The sequence below is a fragment of the Aythya fuligula genome, chromosome 19, assembly GCF_009819795.1.
Source record: "Aythya fuligula isolate bAytFul2 chromosome 19, bAytFul2.pri, whole genome shotgun sequence".
Lineage (NCBI taxonomy): Eukaryota > Metazoa > Chordata > Aves > Anseriformes > Anatidae > Aythya > Aythya fuligula.
In genome coordinates, this window is record NC_045577.1 from 7,485,890 (window position 1) to 7,504,780 (window position 18,891).

The following is an 18,891-nucleotide window of genomic DNA, read 5'->3' on the forward strand; positions in this document are numbered from 1 at the left end:
TTGCCCCACAACCATTTATTAAAAGTGAATTCCTGAGGGTGTTTGGAATCTACTGCTGAGTAGCAGAGATAATAACATTGAAAGCTTCGATGAGAACAGTCTGAGCTTCCAAATTTCTGAATCTATATGAGATTTTGAACTCCTGAGGGGTTAATATAGCCAGGTGAGAGAGTGGACAGCTAACCTGTATCAGCCAGTCCGACCGCCATAGTCGGAGCTACAGGAGATGTTGTGGGTCACAGGGCACCCCTCTCACACTCCTTAGGCTCCTTCCAGCCCCCTCTGTGGGCCTGCAGCCCCACTTCAGGGTGAAATGGCAGCAGCAGAGCTGGGGGTGCTCTGGCAGCACTGTCCTTCCCTGATACCTCCTCCTGCCCCAGGGTGCCAGGGCTGGTGCCTCTCTCATTGCACCCTTGCTACAGCAGTGTCCATCCCTCAGCATTTTGGTGTCCAGCTGCTTTCTGCAATGTCAGGAGAGGGCTTTGACCCATAGCATCACTGGCAAGTTTCAAGACACCTTGGCTGACACCAAGAACCATTGAACATAGCTTTGTCTCACTAAAGGGAGGCCCTATAGCTGTTTTCTTTTCAATCAGTAGCCACGTTCATCCAAACCTCTTTTAAATGCAAACTTCTTTTTATACTCATTTTTCCTGGATTTCTTCAGGCAGATTTCCGCTCATTTTGCTAGAATAGCAAACTGGCAGGACTTCTGCTAACTTCCCTTGTGAAGGAGATGTGCTGTCACAAGGCTTGTCATTTTTGTTCGAGAACAGCACTTCCAGACTAGATTTTGTTCTCAGGTGGGGGAATGCAAGCCTTTGCTCTTATACAATAAGATCCAGGCTGTATTCAAAGTCTTCAGCAAACTTTATTTAAATTTTTTTAAATCCCAAGAGTTATGTCTGAAAACAGCTGTGTAGACATTTTCTGAGAGTGAGCCCTCCTGTAACTAATGCACCACTGCCTAACAAATATAACCTCTCCTGAGTTAGAGGGAGTAACAAAAGTTCTGTGTCTTAAACTTCTGAATTGTTTCCCCCCCCGGCTCTAGCAATTCCAAACCTTTAAAAGGCAAAACCACTAAACCATATACAATGTGGAGGATCTAGGTTTGTAGCAGCTGTATCTGAAATTATTTTTTTTCTTCTTTTCCTTTGGTCAGCTTGTATGGTTTGAGATGAAATTGTTTCACAGCTCAGTTTAAAACTGGGGAGTGGCACAACCAGAAGCAGAATGAGAACTGGTGCCCGGACACACAACGAGAAGAACGAAGAAGAGAGGTCAGGACGAGTTGACTGGCATCCAGCTCCGTGGACCTCCTGGGTCTGACTTGGGTCACCTTTGAGGCAAAGAGTCAGTTAACAAATCCCTCCCAGTCCTGGCACTGAAATCCCAAGAAGAACACAACCGACCCAGCACATGCAGAAGCGGGACAAAAGGAGGGAACTTGCCAGCTGTTCCCAACACAAGCCTCGTGTAATTAACAGGCACCGTAAATGAAGCAAAGCCAACATGACAGCCACAGCTGCACTGTCTTCTTTGCTGAGCTTTGTCTCCTCCTGACCAAGTGCAGACATCAGCATCCCTTACCTCTCTGGGTGCCAGATGCATCCCTGAATCCCCCCCATGACTCGGGCCAGGCCTGCTGTGTATGCTGAGCAGCCTTTTGCAAACCAGACGTCTCTGCCCGTTTGTGGTGACCTTTGCTGAGCCACCCTGGCACTGGCAGCCAAAGGCTTCTGCTGACCTTGGGTGACTGCCTCTCCTTTCCAATCCTGTTATCACTCTCTACTGGATTGCCTGCTGCAGCAGAGCTTCCTTAATGTCAAGCAGAAAAAATGGATTGGGCTGAAAAGCAGGGAAATGAATTCGCAGGCTGTTATAATGAAAATAGTTTAGCTTCAGCCAACTTTAGCATTAAGTCCATAACAGGAGGCCATGGTGTGCAGAGTGCCTCCTTCCTGCTCCGCACAGAGAGCCGAGAGCGAGGAACTCTGCACACCCTCTGTTTACACGGCCAGGTGAGTGGGAAAGCCAAATTTTGAGTGCTGTGTTCTCCTTTTAGGATACACGCAGAGTGTTAACAACCCTTTCATCTCCCCCTTCACCCTACCCCTTCTTCCTCTGTCCCCAGATCCTTCCACGTCTCTCCATGTGCCAAGCATTCCTGATTTCATCTCACCTCTACGTAGCTTTCTGTTGCCTGCCAAACTTCTCTTCTCTTGTACAGGACCTTCAAACCATTCCCTGTATGAAACCAGTCCAACTAAAAGGTCTCCTGTCTGCAAAGACAAGCCGGTCTCAGGATGTCAACAGTCCTTTTTAACATCTTTATTCCCCCATCCCCACCTGCTGCTGTTTGGTGTCTGGTGGCTTTCCTTCTCTCTGTTGAAGCTGATGGTGTCTGATGTGGTCTCTGGGCAGTAGAGGGATGATACGTGGGGCTGAATATGTCCCGTAGCTGAGAACAAAGCTTCACAGAGACACACTGGATGCACAGCCCTGGAGAGGTAGAGGGAAGGCAGTAAACCAACATGAAATACTGCAGTTGGGACAACTACAGGAATTGTTGAGAAGTAACTAATGACAGCAATAATTGAAGCTTCAGCTCTTTGGTACAGTTCCCATTTGTGCTGATTTCTTCCCTTCATTTCCATGCTTTCCTGCCTCACCCTTAATCTATCCTATAAAGTCAGCATGTGTGTGAGTGTGTCCTGCCTGCCAGCCCAACAGCCCCTGATGATGGGTTGCTGATCCCGTGAATCACAGAGCTCTTAAGCCCTTTCTCATCCCCTCCAAACACATCCCTTCACTCTGGATGAAGCAGTGAGCTTCTTACATATCTCTCAGTTGCCTGGTTACCAGGTTAACACTGATGACAAATGCTGGGTGACAGTTTGTTTAACACTGCTTCCTTCATGATCTGGGCTCCAGACTTCTCCATTCCTTACCTCCTGCGGTGTCAAGTCTTCAGATGCTCTTGTTCACGGTGTCTCTTTCCAGTAAGCAGCTGCTTGCATCCCCTGCTCAGTCTAGTCTATCCTATAATCTCCATGTCCTCTGATTGAATTTCCTTGTCACATTGTCACAGACCAGTTTCACCACAATCCCTCAAAATTTTTCTGTGATTTAATAGCTCCAGCCTCAAGAAGGCTGTTGCAGGAAATGCCAGCGCATTTCCTCTCCACCTGCAATGGAAAGAAGATATATCCAGTTCCTTGATCCCTGTCTTATAAGCTCTCAGTCCTGAGGAGACACGTCTGTCTTTATCTGTGTTCACATATGACCCCATATAACAGCATAGTCTTGTTGTTGAAGCTGTAATATAAAGGAATTATATTAGTAATAACGCATGTGACTGCAGAACCTCTCCTTCCATCACTCATATGCAGATGATGCCCTTTAAAACACAGGCCACCTCTCTTCTATATATTTATAGCGTCGAGCACAATGCAGCTCCTACGTGTTCCCGTAATACAAATAAAAGATATCTTTAAACCCACATTTATTGCATATGGAAAATGAGGAAGGGCTTTCATATTCCTTAGTTTTAGCTTCTCCCTAAGGACTTTTTGTCCTTAACAGCACCAGCGGCACCATTGAGTGTACGCATCTGATTTTGGAGCCCGAGAGCTTCTCAGAGAGGACAACTCGAACCATTAAAATCTCCACTAGCCTGGCTCAGCGTGATCCTAGCGTACCTCTAACATTTCACAGCATCTTCCTCCTGTAAGCTAAAGCATGACCTCAGTCATCTCATGGCCAAAAGCACTCTACAACTGAATGGCCATTTGGAGAAAGGTGTCTCAGAGGCTGCACGAGAGGCATGGGTCCAGCTGGCAAGTGGACTGATCAAAATATATTTTATTCTTCCAGTGCTGGAGCCCAAAGCTTTTGGATGAATATGTGCTTAACTATTTATAATTGACCTTTGCACAAAAGAACATGAAATTTTTATAGCCTAAAGCCTCATTTATTAACTTTACTGGAGTGTAAAATATTGCTGTTTGCTATAAATTTGTACCAGGACAAACAATATATATGCTAATTAGTGGCTGTGCAGCCATTCGGGGGCGTATGTGCTCACCAGTCATTTCCAACAGGCAAGAGAGAAGAATGGAATAGACAAATGACAATTGAGTAGTTTGATACTCTCTGTTCAAACAGTGAAGTCTGAAGAGGTGAATTAATGGTGTTCATTATAACAAGTCCATTTCCTTTTCATTTCCTTTATAAATTAGTCCAGGTAACATGCTGTGTCCCTGAGAGAGCCGATCAGAGGCAACCTGCTGAGATGCACCTGCAGAACCGATCACTCTGGAGTTCTTTCATCCCTCCTTACTCAGCTTTTCCCTTCCTTTGCCTTCCTCCAGCCCACCCATTCATCTTCTCCTCTTTCTCTCTTCCATCTGCCCTTTTGCCTTTTAGCCTTTTCCCTATTTCTGACTTTACATTGCTTTTTTTTTTTTTTTTTTTCCTGCTCTTATCACTCTGTTCTTCTCATCATTCTTTTTTCTTTCTACCTTTTCTTTATATTCTCCCTTGCTTCTTTTTCCACTTGGTACCTTCCTCTCACCACATATTACCCTATTAGTACTTTGGGGATCTTGTTGTTATTTTATTATCTTTGGCTCATATAAGGACAGATACCTAAAGCTCATCAGAACTCAGTATGAAATACAATTAATGGGGAAAAAAAAAGGGGGGGTGGAGGGAGTGAGATGTGTTTAATTCCACGTGGCTGAATCCGCTGTGTCATGGTTGGTTGGGAGCGAAGAAAAAAGGTTGTAGGGATAACAGAAGGAGCCTGGTGGAAACATCTGTAATGGTCCAGGATCTGCAGCTGCATCCTTACATCTCCTGTTCCTGTGAGTATGCGTTTGTCACAGTTATATTAGTACTTACAGGCTGAAAGGGTAAGTGGCAGCTGCTGGCAGCAAATGTGACAGCTCTCACTTTTTGTCTGAGGGTGGGGAAGGAGGTGACTATCGCCATTCTTAGGCTGGATGGACACCCAACCTGAACTGATGCTCCTTGGAAGGTTCCCTCCTCTCCTCTCCCTGCACTGCTCCAGGACACCACCTGCAGGACATAATTAAGCAGCCAAGATACAAACGGGGAGCAGCCAAAATGACACTTGTGTTCGACCAGTCACCTGTGGGAACTGCACAACTGGGAGGCGACGCAGGGCCACAACCAAGGAAGACCCAAACTGAATAAGAACGCTACGAAATGCAAAGATTTCCTTTGGGCAGAGGTGCAAGCAGGATGCCCAGAGAAGCTGTGAATGCCCCATTTCTGGAGGTGTCCAAGGCCAGGCTGGATAAGGCCCTGGGCGAGCTCACCTAGTGGGTGGCATCCCTGCCACGGCACGGGGCTGGGACTGGGTGGCCTTTAGGGTCCCTTCCAACCCCTGCCATTCTGTGGTGCTGCGATTCTCTGAATTTATCACTTAAGGAATCCAACTGAGTTCATTGAATTGTGGGAGATTGTTAGGGATTCTCCACCAAAATATTTGCAAAGCAGCATTCAGTTTCTATCAAAATCAAAAAAAAAAAAAAAAAACAAAAAAAAAAAAACAGCTGAAAAATATCGATGTTGCAGAAATTGTTTCAAATTTTCCTTCAGTGTAGACAGGTATAAGCCCTACTCTGAAGCCCGTGGGAGAGAATAATGTGCCCCAAAATATCATTATCATGAAATGAATTGGCAAATCTGGGGGATCTTGACTTAAAACAAAATTTGGAGCATTTTCACACTATCCTTCAACTATTTTGCAACAAAATTGAGTTTATATTTAACTTTTCATGCTATCAATCCTATTGATCTATTGAAATATCATACTGGAGCGAAATGCTGCAAGTGAATCAGATCTGCATTCTGTTTTAAACGTTAAATAAAAGCATTTCCCTAAAACCACAAACTTCCTGCTTGCTGGGGAATAACATAAACCCTGCGGTGAAGCTGTCCTTGGATATTTGTAAAGGTAAATAAGCAACAAAATACTTCATTAACAAAACGGTTGTGTAGAAAAAATATCAGTACATCAATCTCTTTGAGTTAATACATATTAAAAGAAAAAGCTTCCCTAAATGATTTTTGTTTTCTTACACTTTCCCATTAATTTTAACAGTTTTTAAATGAATGCAATAATGTACCAAAAGCTCCAGGCTTTTTGGTTTGAACAGAAACACTTTGCTGAAACCACAGAGTTTGCTTGCTTCTCATTTAAGGACAGGCTTTTGGTTAAAGCCTGAGATTGGTGTTTAGAAGAAAATTAATTGAATGGGCAGGATATATGGTTTGGGGCTCACATCTCTAACCCTCTTATAGATCAGTTTTTAGTTTGTTTGCCAAAACAATGTCCCCTTTGAGCATCAGTTTCCCCATAGTAGAAGGGAGGACATGGCACTGCTGTTACACACCTGAAGCAGAGGTGACTTTGGGTAGATTTTATTCCTTGTGGGTTTGGAAAAGTGAGAGGACAGGCATTTATTCATGTTGTACTCCAGTTTCGGCCAAGTCAAGCAGAAGTGCGGTCAGGGTGCTTTGACAAGGCTCTAGGCTGCAATAGTGCCAGGGCTTCGAGCAGCACCCGGCTGGGTTCAGGAGCAGTAAGGGAAAGCAACAGCATGAGCAGAGACAACAGCGTTCAAACACCCACTGCCTTCAGAGATTATTTTTTAAATTGCCGATCATGAGGAAAAATTATGGGCCAAATTGTCTGCTTATGTAGCTCATCTCAACTCCAACAGAGTTATCGTAGGAGATACTCTGACTGCAGCCAGAGCGTGCCCAGCTTTACATGTTCAAACAGCATGAGAATAGCTGAAAAAAATGCAGGAGGTTTTTATAAATACATTCTGAATTCTTGTTTATGTGTCTTCTCTCTTTTACATCTTCAGGCTATGCTGGGGTATGTTTTTCAGCTTCACCTGCAGAAAAAAAAAAAAAACACTGCATGTTTTCTTACACAGAAATGATTCTCCCTTAACTCACATTTCTAAGAAATAGGGATTTACCTGAAAGACCAAAGAATGCTAGTATTGTTGGATAGTGGGGTGAAGGAGGAGGTAGTCAGGATTTTTTATAGGGGGCACTGATATGCAAGAACATTCCTATTAATCCTCAGCACCCTCATCCATCAGCTTTCCTCAGCTGCCTCTCACTGGCTCTCCATTGTAAATGACTGCGAGTTGGAGATCTCTGTGATCCTATTGGCACTTTTTCTTTCTCACAGTCTCAGGAGGGAGATGGATATTTAATGACCAAAATTCTCACTTTCATCAGCCATAGCACTGGCCCAAATCAGAGATGTGGACCTGGCAACCCCAGCCCCTTCATCATGCCATTGATTTGGTATTGTCCCACTACATTAAATTCATCAATAAAGAATTCAAAAGACCTTCCTCCCATCCTTTTTATTGTCATATAGGAACTGCATTATTCACATGTCCATATGTTTAAGCATAAACTGAGCTTTATGATCACTTTATATCCTTTATTTTTTTTTTAGTCAAGCAGTATATCAGTGGAGGCCATCATCATAAAAATACTGACCCAATTTGTACCTGGCATAAAATGCCATTGATTCAGTGGGGTCGTGGAATTCAGCTCACCACTATAAACCTTTCCCACGAAGTCCTGTTCAACAAGTGCCTGGAAAACCTCCTTCCGCACATCTTACACAACTGTGGGGTAGTGGCAAAGCCATTAGGACATTTTCCTTTATGACTTTCCTCTGGTTTTGAAGAGGCTCAGCACAGCCCCCGTCATCCTGTTCACTCGCTCCACGCACCAGGGGCGGCTGAACGTAACGCCAAGTGCTTCATCACATGCTTTCGGTTGCAGAAAGTGGCTTTCTGTGTAGTTTTATCCCCAGTCACATTAATAATGACTAAGACTGGAGCTGCTCAGCCAGCTCCAGAGCTGGACGGCTTTTCTGGATCGTGTTCAGCGCCTAACATGCCTGGCAACAGCATCCAGGTTTTAACTGTTGCGAGCGGAGGGGCTGCTTGCCTCGACTACTCCCGCACAATGGTTTTGCTGCCACTGCTAATATTTGAACAATGTGTTTGCCAATTACGTTAATACAAACAAGTCCCCTGGATCCCAAGGAAAAGGCTGTGCAAACCCGAAGAGAAAGAGCTGCTGGCGGCCTGGCCGCTCTGCAGAGATCCGTGCCACGAGGCAGGCAGAGGCAAGACAAGGACAAGACAGAGAGCTGAGCGTCCTGCCAGCGGGGACAGGCTGGAGCTGCAGCATGGCTTAGCTTGGCTAAGTGATGGGTGACTCCCAGAATTAACACTGGGGTGCAGACGGATGGGATATCAGAGATGGCTGGCTTGCGAAGTGCCCCCAGGAGCCAAACACCGACTGCATTCCTTTGGTTTCTCCAGATAAATCCTTTCTTGAATAAAAATTGGCCAGGTGAAGCAGGAAGATATTTTGCATTTATTTGCCACTTCTAAGCGATCTGCTCTAGTGCTGAAGGTCACGTACTACAGGTATATATGCAAGAGGATGGAGGTCTCCAGCATCTTATTTATTGTCTGTATTCTTCAGCACCTGGAAATTGTAGCTAAATACATATGCCTGCCTTTCTGCTGACTTGCCCTGGGATACAGTAAGCTGAGCACCTCCCGTGGTGAGATAAGTGTTAGGACACAGCCCCGACCTTCCGCTGCCACCTCAGCCCTAGCAGTCTCCACTTAACAACCTCATCATTAGCGCACTGCAGCCCTTCCAGTACTGGCACACACACAGGCGTACTCACATGCAGGTCCTCACACTGGAAATTGGACTGGACCTGGTCTTGAGAAACAGAAAACACCGCACAGCTGGTTTAAGAGCCTCTAAAATTCCTATTTGGAGCTCTTCAGGAGCTAAGCCTCATCACCGCAGCGCACAGATCTGCACATAAAGCTGTCACCGTGAACTGCCACCTCCTGCCATCACGGTGCCCAGGTTATGATGATGATGAGGAGGAGGAAGGCAGCTTTCCCCTGGGCAGCTGGGGCTGCTGCTAGCGCCCCTTCCAGCCCCAGCCAGCACTGCCAGCTGCCCTGCAGCAGCACAAAACCCTCCTGCTGCCCCAAGGTCTGCAATTCTCCTGCTCTTGTTTCAGCTCCAAATGCCCATCTGTCTCCAGCCATTTCCTAAATGATGCCCGAGCAGCCTCCATTTGTTTCCTTCTGAACCTGCTCCAATGTTGTGGGTTTGAAAGCTCACCTCCAGCCTGGCCATTATTGGCTTTGCCTTCCATTTAGGAGCAACTGTGAAAAACAGGAGCAGGGAGAGGCGAGCAAGAGTCCTGAGGAAGAATAAACAAATTAAATGCCAGCTGAGCTCTGAAAGGCATTTTCTAGACCAAATAGAAAACACAGCTTGCCCTTTCATTTTAGATCAGAAATAGGTGGCTGTTGCTTTTCTTTGGCTTTTTTTTTTTTTTTCCTTGTTGTTGTTTTAATGAGTCATCCTTAAGGAACTCAGAAAGGTGGCTGCAGAAGGAACGGCTGGAGGTGAAATTAGAGCAAAGTGTCAAAGTGACAGGAAGAGAGCACCAAGGCCTGGCCGCTGTCCCTGCCCATGGCATTGCTCCCCCCTCATGGGAATTCTTCGTGCCAGTGTTTCCCCTTGGCTGGCTGTTCCTTGCTCTGTAAATCAATCCCGCACCCCAGAGCTTTGGTCCTACATCTCTCACCCTTCTTCTCTGCCTCGGGCCACTGCTTCTGCCTCTCTCTGGCATCTCTGTGCAGCTTTTCCTCCTTCCGGGCCCTCACTGCCAACACTTCTCTGAGCCCCTGTGGTGCCCTATTCCCTACCCACCCCTTTTCTGTTTACCAGCCATGAGTTAGGCAGTTTTGCCTTTGCAGCCAGGCCCCTCAGACATTCACTCTAATTGCTCCTTTAATCCCCAAACTCCCTTTTCTCTCCCTATAACTGTTTCATCCCTACTGATGTCTCACACAGCAGCCCTTCCCCTTGAGCCCGTCTCCGCCCTTTGCTGGAGCTTTCCCCTTTTAGCCATTCAGCCGTGGACTTTTCTATACTCCAGAGTAACACCAGCTCAGAGACACTCTCCTGCTTCAGGTTCCCCAGGGTTTGCTGGCATTACGTGCACCATCACACCCAGCTTCTCCCTCCAGATCTCACTGAAAGCACCTCCTGGGCAACCTGTGGCCAGCTTTGCTCTCCCAGGCACCACCCAGGCTGTGCCTGCGGCCCCGGCACATGCAGAAGGGAATTTCTTCCTTCAGCCAGCTCCTGAAGGATGAGAGTAGAGGAGGTGGAAGCTCTAAAAACTCACCTGCAGGAGAACTGCAGGCAAAAGCCAGCCCAGGTCAGGAGATGCCTGGCACACACCAGCTGCAGGGGCAGGAGTCAGACGAGCGTCCGTGGGAGGATGGCGAAGAAATGCGCTGACGGGCGGGTAGGCAGCTAGATATGGATATACAGACACATCAATAGATTCAGATAAATAAAAATGATTTGCAGATTCTCTTCCTTTCTCCCACATTTTGCGTCAATAAATTTTTTTTTTTTTTTTTTGTCTGGGGGTTGGGAAGGGCTGTGCATCTGCAGCCAGAGCTGCGGCAACATCTCAGCAGCCCGTGCCAGAGCTCTCCAAAGGCTCACAAGCCCACCTGTGCTTCAGGAGCTTCATCTCCACTCTCCTTTCCTATGGATCTCTAACCCCCTGAGTGCAATAGGTTGCTATACAGAAGGGTGTTTCGATAGACCTTGCTCATTAGGAGTATATTGAATGTCACTAATAAGACCTCTATGAAAGTCTATAGTGAGAGCAATTATCTCACACCAATATAAAATCAGTAGCAGCTTGTTCGAGACCAGAGTACATGGAAGAGGATCAGGGCTTCCTGTAGATTTAATTAGGAATTCTCCTGATTAAAATCTGATTTATATTTCTCCAGCGGGGCATTTCCTCAAGGGGTAAATAACCTGCCATGATTTCCTTACTTTATGTTTCCCCATAGCCCCTGGTACGGGGAGGGGAACAGAAAGAGGTGTGAGCTTTCACCCTTAAGGATTGAGAACAGGGAAAGAAAGTAAAGAAAACAGTAAAGAAAATAAAGATGTAGTGAATAAATGTGTGAAATGAGCTGATTCCTGTGTCCCACCTGCCACCACAGGACTGCCTGCCACCACACCTTGTGCTCTCTTGCTGCTGGTAGGAGACCAGCCAGGCACCACTGTGATTTAGCAGGGCTCGTTTCTGCATCCTTAACATTCAGAGCCTTGTGGATGGCTGCAAAGCTCCTCGAGAGCCCAGTGGAACATTTAAAAGAGGAGTCGCGGCATTTTCTTTTTAAAGAGCTGTTCTGTCTCCAGCTAAAGTGCTGTTGTAGCTCACTTCTGGGAGGCAGAAGCCTTCTCTGGCTGTGCGACTCCGCTACTTCAGACTGGAGTCCTTGGGGAACCATCACAAACACGCTGTTGAGACAGCCTAATAACCCAGGCAGCCTCTCAGCAGCCCTCGTGCTGCCTGGTAAGGGGATGGGACAGGCACTGCTGGGATGAAGCACACCGTGTCCCGCTGCCACTGCCCCAGGGAGGTCACTTCTTGTCCTCCCCTCTGGGAAATCTCTGAACTGGACACCAGCAGAAAGGTATTTTTCCTTCCCCCAGCACAAATTAGCGAGCCCTCGAGCGGAGCCACCTTGCAGATATTTTGCATTCAGGCAGCAGGCAAGGGAGCTTCCCTGCCCCATGCTGCCATTAGGTTTGGTGGCACCAGGGGAAGCTCCTTGGCTTGTCATTGCTTCCCCGCAGCCCCCTGGCCAGATCCTGCACCACGCGTGACGACTCTGCCAGGTCTCAGCAGCAGCAGCAGCGCATCAGACCGGGTGTCTCTCTAGAGATTTGAGATGCTTTCCATGAAAAACACCCACACATTAAATTTCGCTGTGGGTTTATTATCTGCTGCGTGATGTTTTGTGACAGTCGGTTTCCACAGCCCATTCCTGACCTCCTTCAAGTTGCTAACCAAAACAGATGGCCTTCTTACGGGGACTGCAGTCCCGGGCTTCCCTTTGCAGGAACACCAGCACACAGACAGAATGGGGGGAAGAAAAAAGCATATATACATAAAAAAAAAAATAATCTCAAGACTTTCATGCTACTAACCATAGCAACAGCATGATCTTAACGCTGCAATCTTTGTCCTCCTCCCTTCGCTTCCTCCCCAGGGGAACGGATCCCTCACGGTGCCATTTGAGTTCAGGACCACTCATGTGGCAGCTCGCTGTGGCTGCTTCCAACTTTGGAGGGACTTCCATGGCATTTCCTGGTACTCTGAAAAACCCCAGCCTTTGCAGTCATGATAGTTTGTACGGATCAAATTGATTTTTCTGTTCTAAATATATTAGTATTTCATTTCTTGTAAATATGATTCTTAGGGGTATGCAATTTGAAAAAAAAAATTGTAAGGAAATTTAAACAGTCAAGGAGACAAAGCAGAAATGTACACAAACACCCATTCATTACTAATACTTTCCATAAAATAACATCATCCTTACAATGAGCTCTTGATTTTGGTGAATCTGCCACCTGATTATTGGGGCTGGCGGTGCAACTACCTATTGTGAACAGTTGAGCTTACTCACAACAGTAAATACTAGCTTTGATTAAGTAATTAATTAAGATTAAGTGGCAGGATGGTGTCACAGCCCAAAAAATGGGCTTGTCCAAGACACCTCCCAGAGCCTCTCAATCTCCGTGGGCCTGGCAGTGAACATGAGGGCCAGGAGATCTTCAGGCAGGGCATTAGCAGGAGGGGGTCAGTATCTCACGAGCATCATCTTACGGGGTCGGCAGGATTAAGGCATGGCAGTGTCAGGAGCCAGCAACCCTGGAGAAAGCAAGGTGGACACCATGATATCAAGCCCCCTTTCACCCTCTGGCAATAATTAATTAGTCACTCAAAACTAGGTTTCGTCTCCTGGCTTTGTGTCCATAGGAAGCCTCTATGTTAGCCCCATTTCTGTGCTCATAATCACACTAATCCTAAATAAACATTCAGGTAAATGCTAACATCCATCAAATGACCACACAACGTGAAAATCCATTGCAGGGTGTGTTTTTTTTTAACAGCACCACTGAATAAATTAAACAGGTAGCGGAGCAGTAACCTTGAGATAAATGATTAGGTGGTTTTATTTTTTATTTGGAAAAAAAAAAAAGATGACACAGTTTTATCATATTTATAATAAAAGTCATTGACATAATAAAACACTCCCATCACATCAGTATTCATTTCTGCAAATAGAGCGCTGACGTTTTATAATATTAACATGTGTTATAAATGTCACTGATATATTAAGATTTTCAGTCTCTCTAACCAAAAATACAGAGAGATGAGTGAGGAAGAGATGACTAATTCTAAGAGATTAAAGAGAACATTTTCTCATGCAATTAAATCATCTTCTGGTGATTGTGAGCCGAGGGAAACATAGAAAAGTCCAGCTCTGTGACTGCAGATTTTACCACCAGCGCGGTGATGACCTGGGGCACCAAGTAATTGGCGCGTTAGGAAAACTTTGGGACGTTGGGAAGCGCTGGAGCTGGCGAGCTGCTGGGCTGCCCGCGTGCTGCTACCATGGGTACCTCTGCGGGGGGAGCTTAGACTGCCCTAAAACTCGATGGGTGTCTTTGGGAGACTGTGTCCAGGCACAGATGGCTTGGAGGAGATCTTTGTCCTGTCTGCTGGTGTGCAGAGCCAGCACTCAAGGGGAGGATGCGAACAGCCGCTGGGGCTGAGAGGTCAGCGGGACGTCTCCTGCTCCTGGGAAAGCCTCCCCCTGACCAAGCTCTTCCTCCAGCTGCATGGAAGAGTTCAGCTCACAAATAAGAACGTGAAAAGGACATGGCAGGGAGATCCAGGGCCAGGATGAGGTCTGCACTGCAACAAAACCCCAAGGGACGAGTTGTCAACAGGGCTAGATCCAGGAATGTGAGCTGGTAATGACTAAGTGATAAACAATTTACGTACAGTTAAACAAGCAAGGAGTGAAAGAGTCCCTTGACACCATGACTAATTCTTTCTAATAAAAACCTCTCTGAATTTCCAGGGTCCCATCAAGCTTATAGATCCTATCAGACACTGGGCTTACAGCAGAGCTCTGTGCAAGCCAACACTTCTGTTTTGTTGCCGTTTAGCTCGAAACCAGCAGCCTCTGGGAGGAAATCCAGAATGAAAGATACCCAAAAGCCCCTTGCTCTTCAGGTTTGAACCTCCTACATCATCCAATCTGAGAATTTCATTCCATGATTTTTGTATTACATCCGTAACTTCTGGCTTCCTCACCATTTTCACCAGAAGGAGCTGTCTGTCTTCTGTGCATGGTCAACCCAGAACTGGTACACCAGCAGCCTGTGAGTCAGCTGTGGGGACTTTTTGTCTTTTAATCAGCAGTTGAAGCAGTGCAGCACCTGAAACGCATTCCCTCCCAGCTGTTTAAATGACACATCAGTATTAATTATTTTCCCTCCTACATGGAGATAACATATTTATACAATAGGTCATTTCCCTAAGAAGCTTGAAATCTCATCAGGCAAAAGGTGAAAAAAAGAAAAAAAGAGCTGGGAGCAAGTGGCTGAGGGGCTGCCCCAGCATCACAGAAGCTGGCATCATGAGGGGGGCTGCAAATGGGTCTGCTGAGGATTGCTGAATTTCTTTCTGAATTTCTGGTCTTCCCAAATTTCAGGATCACTGTTCCTTTGGCTGTTGAGATCTGGTTGCAGCCACGTACCACATTTCTTCCCCTCCAAAAAAAAAAAAAAAAAAAAGGTTCTGACTCCAAAGGGTTAGGAGAAAGGAAGAAAATCTATACCTCATTTTTCTATTTCTCTGTCTGTTGATATATCCATATATCCATACATCCATACCTACCTGCCTATCAGTGGCATACCTCCCTTTTCTCCACTGAGATGTAGACATCTTTGGGATGTTTTCATCAGCTCCCCAAACAAGTGCCACAGAGTTTGCCAAATTTCAATTCACAGGGTAGAAAATGTGTGTACTTTATCCTATTCATTTATATTCTGGGAAACAGCACTTGTGTAATTATGCCTGAATAGCTACAGGGGTAGGGAAGGCCTAAATAAATGCATTCGTAGACGATTGGAGTAACAAGTTTTAATTAGTTTTTTAGCTTCTTCCAGCTCCATTTTGCCAGTGTTGCAACTCATGGACTGGGAAATAAACCTGGTAAGCACGGTCTATAAACACCTGGCTGACCTTCAGCAGTTGCCTCCTCAGTTACTGCAGAAGCATTTGTTTAAGGGTAATTCGATCATGGGAACCCTCCTGAGGTTACTGCTGCTACAGGTCTGCAGAGGGGTCTGGCAGAGTTTATTTGTGTCACTTGTCAGGGTTTCCTCTCCTGGGAGCCCCAATTACCGCGGCGTCGGGGAGGTATAAATTTAAATCTCCAGGCTCCGCGCGTCTCTGCAGATGAACTCATCGGTGCCTACGAGAACCGTTTCCCTTATAAAACATCCTGTAAAACGACAGAGACCCTGGGCCGCTGAGAGCAGGAAAAAACAATGAACATCCCACAGAGAGGAAATGAATCTCCCTCCTTTTCGGAGGGGGATTTTTGGAGCTTTTCCTTTTGGCTCCGTCGTGTGCTCATGATGAGGGTTTAGATTGCAGGGGCTGCCTGGGCCAGGGGTGAGAATCGGAGGGAGAAGCGAAGGCAGCAGAAATGGAGATTTTGTACTTACTAAAGCAAGTTATTTTTCAGCCTGCGCTCAGCTCTAAAGTTCACCACTGAATTATTAAGCGTGGCAGGCTTAGAATCTGCTTCAGCAAATAACAGCTATATTTCTTTGGGAGAGCACGGGAGCCCAAACCTCGGGGCTGGGTGGAAAGCAGAACAACTCCACCAACACGGACTGGTGCCAGCCACCTTTACACCACCCGTGGGAGGTGGTCCATGATCCTGAGTTCTGCACTTTGTCACTGTCCTTCCCCACAGCTTCTTGTCTCAGCCCAGCTGCCCCACAGCAGTGGGGAAAATGCTGAGCTCTTTTAGCAGGCAGAATAGACGAGAGGGTCTGGACTCTTCTTTCTCTACAGCAAAGATCAGGATAAATGCATTGATGCAAAAAAAAAAAAAAAAAAAAAAAAAAAAAAGGCGATGGAGGTAATCTCACACTTATCCAGGTGTTGCCAAAAATTCCCAGTTTGTAAATAGAAAACAACCAAATGTGCATGCTCCTGTGCAAATGATGGAGGGGCAAAAGTCGTCTTCCCACTCTTATGCACAACTTGTACCCAGGTTAAATAAGTCACTGCTTATGATGGACCCCACGGATCTCTGCAGTCATCCCTCTGTGGATTCTTTGATTGCAAGTGAAATACGTGTCATTTTTGACCTGCAAGAATATGAGTTTGAGGCTGCAGCATGGCTCTGCCACCTAAATGAAGGCAGAGCCCAGAGCTGCTCTTCCAGACCAGCTGCAGACTCAGGCCAGCATCACAGAGATGGTGTTTGGTCCGCACTGTTAGGATTCCTCTTTTTACTGAAGACTTTGTTATGTTTTTAGATGATAGCTTAGATTCGGGAGCACAAGCTGTGTTGTTCAAACAGGGAAGCTGACTCAATGAGACACCCCAGACAGCCCAGCCCAGCCCCTTCAAATGCACTGCACAGATGATCCCTTTTCCTACAAGATTAAAAACTGCAGCAACATGAAGGGTTAGTATGTTTCACAACAGATTCTGATTTATCAAACATGATTAGTGGATTATGAATATGGATGTGATTTCTAAAAACAAAAGAAAGTTCATGCGGTTCATCTTTCTTTAAAAGATTAATTTAAACTCAAGAAGCATTAGCAACAACACAAATATATCGCGTGTAAGATCGGGAAATACAAAAAGGAAGGAACCGAGAGTGAGGAAAGAGAAAAACTGGCAAAATCAGGAGGATTTTTCTCAAAATCAAGTAGGATAGACTATGTCCAGGGACTTTTTGTAGCCTTGCATAGTAAATGCAGTTTTAGGATGCAAAAGAGTTGTCTAGAATATATTATGACTTCTGTTATTAACCCTTCTGCTTCAAGTCACTCCCAGAAACCTGGTGCTCCAGACAGAGATTCCAAAAGCTGAGGATGTCGGGGATTTCACTCCGTCCCAGCCATACTATTTGTCTTTTTCCTGTTTTCCCGTGACACAGCCCTCAAGGTCTGGCATCGGTTCCCAGCTGCAGGAACCGTTCTGGAGGTTCTTTATCACAGCAGGCTTCCCAGAGGCCAGCAATCTTCCCCCAGCTGGTTAAGCCGGCTTTATAGCGGTGTTACATTGGAAGAGGTGCGTAAAGGAGTAATTAGGGGCCAAGAAAAGGCCCAGTGCAGGTCTAACAGGATGCCTGGACAGGAGAAAACTGTTTGCAGAGTGTGGAGCTGAATTCAAAGCACAAGGCTGTACGATGAGGTCTGCTGACAGCGATGAACACATCTCAGAGCTGGCTGCACACTCATCGAGGCATTCTTGGACATCTAGGATCTTGCATGCTGTAGAAGTGACCTCCAGCTACATCCAAAGCCCAAATCCCAGATCTTCCGCCTGAAAGAATCACGACTGTTGTCTTCAGGACAACCTTCAGGTGCTCCTCAGAAGGTAGCAAAAAGACCCAGCGATGGTGTTTCCATGCTGTGGACCAGAGGGAAGAGCTACTCCTCTGCTGTGAGGGCCTTCTACCTCCGAGCCATGCAGTATTTACGGAGACAGCACTCTATCTAAGAGTCTCCTATACAAGGTCTCCTATGCTCATCACCATGGTATCTGAGAGTCTCATTTATTATAGAAACAAACAACTCACTTCAGAAACGAGTTAAGGTTGCTAAGTGACAACAATGTACTTACTTATCACATCATTTGCAAAACCCTCACACTTAAAAGCAAGGAAATGAATGATTAAGGACTCCTGAAACCCTATACTGCCCACATAATAAAAATTTATTTTTAAGTTGAGTACAAAGAAGTGCACTTTTTATTTTGGCAAAACAACTGTATGCTTAACCTGTGATTTATTTCCTTTTTTTTTTTTTTCCCCTCCTCTTTTATTTGAAATTTTTATTGTGTTAAAATTGATGTACAAACATTTTCATTTAAGGAATATTCATAAGTAGAAAATATGATTAGTTAGTTTAAGTAATTCCAAGTACCATTAGTATGGGGTAATACTGCATTTGTGATAGGCAAATACGTGCACATTTTTACAGAAAAGAATAAATTTCCATAACACTATTCCTTTGCTAATCGACATTACTTTTGCATGTGTATTCATTTATTTATTTATTTATTTATTTTAAGACAAGCTTTGGTTTCTGTTAAATTCTAGAAATACACATCTCTCTTGGGTCACTGTAAAGATTATTGAGGTGTCTTATGACACACATTTCACTGTATTTGTCAAAACAATTTAGGTAAAATCCAAATTAATCTATAAGTCAAGGAGAATTTTGACATTGTCTTCAGATGGGCCAGGTTTTCACCCTTTACATGTTTTCTATAGGCAATAAAAGATGTATGATGTTTTTAATTATTAATCTCCTGGCTTTTAAGCACTTGGGTTTGGTACCTAATGCAACGGGGGCAAGTGGTGCTGAGGGAGTAGTGCTGTTACTTAATTGTGATTTGTTTGAGAAACAAAACTGCTGCTTGTTTCAGGTTTTCCTAGATCACTCGATGTTTATTTTCTGCGTTTTAATCTTTAATTTTCGTGTGGAGAATCTGGGGTGCAGGGCTTCCTTCACTTGTGGTACACCAGGGCTATGTAGCAAAGAAAGATGTGAATCTACACCACTGGAGGAACTGCCAGGTACTGGGATGTCTCCACTGGGGACATGTCCAAGTCC

At 45.5% G+C, this 18,891-nt stretch overlaps 1 long non-coding RNA gene across 1 annotated transcript; it reads right to left on the reverse strand.

The window, feature by feature from the left end:
• Window positions 1-364: 364 nt before the first annotated feature.
• On the reverse strand, window positions 365-12,213 carry LOC116496899. Its single transcript, XR_004254050.1, has 6 exons — window positions 12,151-12,213; window positions 10,313-10,443; window positions 6,429-6,938; window positions 2,955-3,321; window positions 2,186-2,505; window positions 365-1,342 (listed from the first exon to the last, which is right to left on the reverse strand). It is a non-coding gene; the product is annotated as an uncharacterized LOC116496899 (long non-coding RNA).
• Window positions 12,214-18,891: the final 6,678 nt, after the last annotated feature.